This window comes from Helicoverpa armigera, chromosome 14, assembly GCF_030705265.1.
Source record: "Helicoverpa armigera isolate CAAS_96S chromosome 14, ASM3070526v1, whole genome shotgun sequence".
NCBI classification, from domain to species: Eukaryota; Metazoa; Arthropoda; class Insecta; order Lepidoptera; family Noctuidae; genus Helicoverpa; species Helicoverpa armigera.
In genome coordinates, this window is record NC_087133.1 from 1445170 (window position 1) to 1451622 (window position 6453).

A 6453-nucleotide genomic window follows, 5' to 3' on the forward strand; every position below is an offset into this window, starting at 1 on the left:
GTTTCTGAGATTAGCGCGTTCAAACAAACAAACAAACAAACTCTTCAGCTTTATAATATTAGGTTTATTTGTCTAGCTTAGAAAGGGTCATATTCTCTGGGCCCAAAAAATACCAATCTCTAGAATATTATGAAGAAGTGGCTTATCTGGAAGAGATCACTTTTAAAGTCTGCTTTTATGTCGTCCAAGATGCGAGTCATATGTATGTTTCTTCATTGCTCATTTCAGTGTTAAGTTTGGCACGATAAAAATAATATATGACATTATTTTTCAATTTTTTCGTGCTATCTCACATGCAGAAATGAGTAAAAACAATTAGCTGTTGTATTAATGACGTTACAAAAATGCAATCTCGTTTGCATTATGTTTTTTAAAACACGTCAATGTTCAATACCTATATCTACTACACAACTTTGAAAGTTTGTCTAGAGAAGTTACTTACTCGACCCAAAACATGCAATGTCTTTAACTTTTTCTACTTTAATTGGTTGGGCGGGTCTTTGATCGACTTTTAATTGATTTCTAAGCTGCACAAGAAGAGGTTGCTCTCTTTAACCTCAAGTCTATGATACCAGTGTTTAAATTGCATCACTCTTGACCCTCCGTAGAGCAGGTAAACATAATATTATCGTAAACTTGATATTCAGAACGTGCAAGGTTATAATTATCGAATAAACGGCTAATGCACTTTTTATTATTATCAATTTCTATTTTTAACATGGACTTTTATTCAAATAAGTTTTTTTTTTATGGCTACACTTATTTTAATTAAAACCCTTTGCGATGTTTGTTTTTAGAATTTTCAAAATTTATGATCTGCGACTCAAATTACCAAAAAGGTTTTACCGTCTTTCAACAACAGTCATTTTAAAACAATGTGTGAGGTTGTCGTTGTATTTTGTTTTAGATTTAAGTATTTGCATTCCATATTGAAGGATATATAACTTTTTTGAATTGTTTTAAGTTCTTTTTACGGACTGCTATCATTTACTCATTTGGTAACATTTTACACATCGAAGATTGTTACCTATTCGTAACTTTATTGCACATGAGTTTTGTGTTTTTATTTCACTGTGTCGAAATTAGGCACAGGACCTACACTATAACAACTTAATGTAAGCGAAGTTTATTAATAGCTAGGTACTTTAAGGGAATTTTCTAGATTTGGTTCGGACACGTTTTCATATACTTCCTTATTTTTTGTACATCATGTCCTATCACACGTGACGCGTTCGGTTGTTATCTTTATTTTTCAATCTATTTCTTGGTGTTATATTATTATTAGCTCATTATTGTTTATTAAACAATCTTGGATGATTTCATCAGAATCACACTTTGCGGGAAGGTTACTTAGTGCCATATGTATGGTACCTACATTATGTATTCAATACATTCGATTATTAGACTCAGTTGGCCTAATATCCTAGTTGTACAAGCTATCTGCATATTATTCGTCTTATTTATTGATTCACCCATGATAATAATTAATACTTAAAACTTATTGGATTATTTTTTCTACGGCTTAGTAATAGTTAGAGCACTTTTCATTGAAACCACAGCACATAAAAAAGTAGGAACCCAAAAAATAAAATTATTTCACTTTATAGTAGGCCCTATTCTATTTTCAAATTCATGTCAAAACACTGTTTTTTTTAACTTCCAATATTTTTTTTTTTATTCCAGCCAGTACCTATTACATATTTTTTTTATTCCAGCCAGTATTATTTATAAAAAAAAAGGAATGACGTGCGAGTACTCACTGAGGACTAGTATAAGTTGGGAGCGCGCGCGGAGCGGTGCATGCTACGCCACTGAACATAACACTGATTGCTTTTGACTGTCCCGCGCCTGTTTTATTTCGGTAAGTATCGCTACATCGCTGACTTCACCAAGATAAGGGTTTGTGAACCGTTTCGCGTGAACTTTCGGCGCTTTGGACGTACGGGGTTATCGTGGACGGAATGTTTTTGGATTTTTTTTGGAGATGAAAAATAAATATTCCTTGACGTTTCGATGTCGTGGAGATAAATTTAATCATGAACTTGAATTCACGAAAGCTTTTTTTTAATAGATTTTTTTTTAATAAATAAGAAAATATTTTGTTTCAAAATTATGCATCATTGCTAATCAAACTTAGGTTGACGATCTCTATTACATCATCAGACCATAGTGTTGTTTGAAGGATTTTATATCTCAATTTTATTTAGCCTATTATCAATTTATTTTACGGATCCAAGCGAGAATAAACACACATGGAACTCTTCTCTAATAAAAGTAAAATTATATTGTGAATGCCTGAAAAATTTTGGGAAAATTCGCATAAAAAATATCAGTGTAACTTTTAACTTAGTTACCTAGTCTCGTTATTATTATCTACTGGTCCAACTCACTTTTAAAAACGAAGAACTGACATTAAACAGCACTCGTTTCCCACTCATGACATGACACACTCAAATATCTTGCGAAACTGATTAATTTCGAAAGTCCGGCCGATATTTAATGGCTGAACATCCGACTTCAGATAACGGACCGCGGGAGGGCTGTATCTATCGACTTGAACCTCGGGTCAGGCTTAACTGATCGCCTGGGTTTCATTATATAAGTTTCTGTAGCTAAGCGGGGTATGAGATCATTAGGTTCATATGTAAATCACTGTCATATAAAAAAAAAAAAACAAATCAAATCATAAGCCGTTTAATGGGATCAGTATAGGGTAAAAGCTCATCAGCTGCCTAGCCTTTTCCCAGCTATGTTGGGGTCGGCTTCCTGTCAAGTTTTACAAAGAGCGACTGCCTATCCGACCTCCTCAACCCAATTACTCGCGCAACCCAATACCCCTTCGTAAGACTGGATGTCAGACTCACTGGCTTCTGACTACCCGTAACTACTGCCAAAGATGCTTGAAAAACTAGGCCACTACGAAAATCTACATAAGTAATTTGTCGAACAATTGACCAGTCTGTAGTGTGTACTAAAGCACATTAAGCTAAGAGTTAAGTCCCATAGGGTGTTTCAATTTGTAGGTCTTCAGAGGTCGATACTTGGTAGTTATAAGCCAGATCACGAAATCTTTCTGACCAAGGTGTATAGTTACCCGCTAACTGGGTAGTAGAAATGAGTTCAGTAGTCGTTCCATAAAAAAAACTGCTATCGATTAGAATTTAAAATCTCTCAAAATAATTTTGGAGAAAGGCTGGATCATAGAATTTTAGAGTTAAATCGAATACATATTTCCTGTAAAGACTTTGCTTGTCAGAATTCCCATTTGAACCCTTCTCGTGGGAATTCCAATCTGCTTTATCTGAGGAACCCGTGCAAAATTATACTTACATAGAAAATTGTACTAGACTTACCGGTTTTAAATCGCAGTGTTGTCAGTTGCTCTTTCATAATATTTTAATCTCTTTATGCTGGTTTTCCCGTAGTTAATTTGTGATAGATAAAAATACTCTATGTTCTTCTTGTCACTGTTTGCGCTAGGTAAACATGCCACCATATGACAAACATGGCCATTTAAATTACCATAGACTAGTTGTTTCCCGCGGTTTGACCTTAATTTAAACGCACGCTTTAAAAATTGAACATCTCTGGCAGTCGTTACGGGTAGTCAGAAGCCATAAGTCTGACAACCAGTCATACCTAGGGGTGTTGTTGGGTCACCCAGTAACTTTGTTGAGGAGGTGAGATAGACAGCCAGCCGTTCTTTGTAAAACACTGGTATTCAGCTGCACTCGGTTAGACTGGACGCCAACCCCAACATACCTAGTTGGGAAAAGGTTAGGCAGATGATGATAACTTTAAAAATATCCTCTGCCTCTTAGATAGATTTCAAACAATGAAAGTCAAACAGACATAAATCTTTTCTTTCGGATAAATGAATGGCATGCCTAGTTCTGATAAGGATTCTATCTAAGAGAATTGTTTTGTATTTTTTTGTTATTTTCTAAATATATCATTACGCCCTCATGTACTAAGAAATTCTTATGATAATTTCAAGGCTTTCATAAATCCTTACTATTTACAGTGAGTTGCTCCATTTAACTATAACGATAACCGACATCCAATTTCAGATGTCAAATCTCTAATTCGACCAATGGTCATCAGTTTTACGTCTGGTCATAGTTTGGTTAACGTTATAGCTAAATGGTGCAACCCACCCATAATACTATAAAGTAACACTGTCTATCCGTCTGTCGCGCTTCCATGCCAAAACTACTGAACCGATTTGTAAGAAATTTGATACATAGATACAAAGTCTAGAACCTGAGATAGGACATAGCCTTGTAATTGACATACGCTTTGTTCTACAAAGTGATTGACATCTTTTTTATCTTCTCTATTACCTATTGTTTGTATTACATGATATATTTACACCTAATGAATAAAGTACATATATATGTATTTTTATATTATTTGTCAAGGTGTTGACAATGCAGGTATTTTTTGTATATTGTTTAGTAGTTATATGATTTATTGCTGCCAACATTTATCCGGTTGCTGCACGTGGTACTCCTGTGACTGATTATAAAATAACTGTTATTAAATCCTTCTCCGTGTGAGAGGAGGCCTGTGCCGAGCAGTGGGACGATAAAAAGGCTGTAACAGTAACAGTAAATCTTTATTATATAAATAATACTTGAACATACAAAATAATTATCCCCAAAATGCACTTACGTTTGCGTTGCAACATTATTTTTATCTTTAAGTATCAGAAATTGTGATAAATTGAGAACCTTTTCGGCTAGATTTTTTTGCGATGATTTAAAAATATCTGGCAATCAAGTTTTATTTTTGTCCTTCGTAATTAATTTCTGCTTACTAACGTGTTTATTTTGGTTCCATTAAAATGCTTACCAGTAAACAAGTCCTTTGTTGTGGTTATAGACCGCAGTGGGTCAAATGTGCGTCATTTGATGGGGTAGGTTAGTTTTCCGTTCATAATTAATAATTATCATAATATTATGTCTTAGATTAGATGATATGCACTCATGCACTGATCACGTCTTTGGCACAAGGTTGAGTTAAAATCCTACATGTCTATAAATACAATATTTAAATCATAAATGGCATCTTATAAAAACTCAAATACTGCATTAGATAGGTACTGTTGGAGATTGAGAAATTGGAAAGCCAAGTGGGAGTCGGACTCTCGCACGAAGAGTTCTGTACCTGCCGGGGCTGCAGGGTTGTTTGAAGGAGTTACCGCTTCCCTGGTACACAAAGGCCTCAATAAGGAAAATTGTGGTTTTTAGTCAGGAAGTCTGACCCTCCCTCAAGCTGCACCCATAGCGAGATTTGAGGAATTCTCTTAAAAATAGTTCTGTAGCATTTAGGTATAATCCGATTATTTTTATTAAGGAAATTACACTTAGTTACATTTTATGTACTTTATAATTATCGTTATGGTACTTTCGTAATTTTTGGTTTTACTGCGTAAACAACTTGCATATTAGCTAGATACAATCAATCGTTGTAATCAGCCAGACGATTCCTCGGTAGATAATTATGTTATGAAAAGACAACATATAATATGGGAACACGGAACGCTGTAACTACGAGGATAATCGGTGACTATATATTTTTTGGTAATTAAGTAAATTCGAAACCCTTGTGAAGGAAAACATCTTGAGGAAACCTGGACTATATACTTAGTCTAAAATCACCAACCCGCATTGAGCCAGCGTGGTGATTAATGCTCAATCCTTCTCCGTGTGAGAGGAGGCCTCTACCCAGCAGTGGGACGATAAGAAGGTGCAATGGGCTGTAACAATAACAGAAACTCTTATAAAATCAGTTTGCTGTTGTTATTTTAGTATTAACACAGGTCAGATTATCAAGATGTGCAGAAAATATTTTTATTAAGTCAATAATTTTTAGGAAGGATGGATGGGGTGTGTAACTATTATATCACTAACATATTTCACTTTTATCTTTCTGTTAAACATTATAAAAATGCTGCCGTCATTTTGTGAACAGATAATTATTATGTCACGTTCGTGTATTCTTTTAGCTAATTCGCTATTATATATTACAGGGCTAAAAACGTGCTGATGAAAGTTATCTAAGACCTTATAATCTAGGCACTATTATGAATTAACTACTTTTATTACTTTGTAAGAAGAAGCTAGGTATCATTATAACACGTGATTTTGATTACTCAATGAAATTATACTTACGCCACTTTTAGTAGCATATTATACTCAAAGATATCACAAGGTTAAAAAAAGTCACAGTCGCTGTTAACACACTATCTAGATCAACCAGAATAATGTAACAGATATGAAGTTATATAAAAAGTATACTTACTGGAAGTTCTATAGTCCGTATTTCAGAGGCTTTTCAGAAAGCACGTTGAATTGTGGGTACAGGATTATATATCTTTGACAATCGCTTCGGTTAGTACCTAGCTAGAAAGTCCAGGAATCAGTCTTACCAAGGAGTATCATGTTGCCC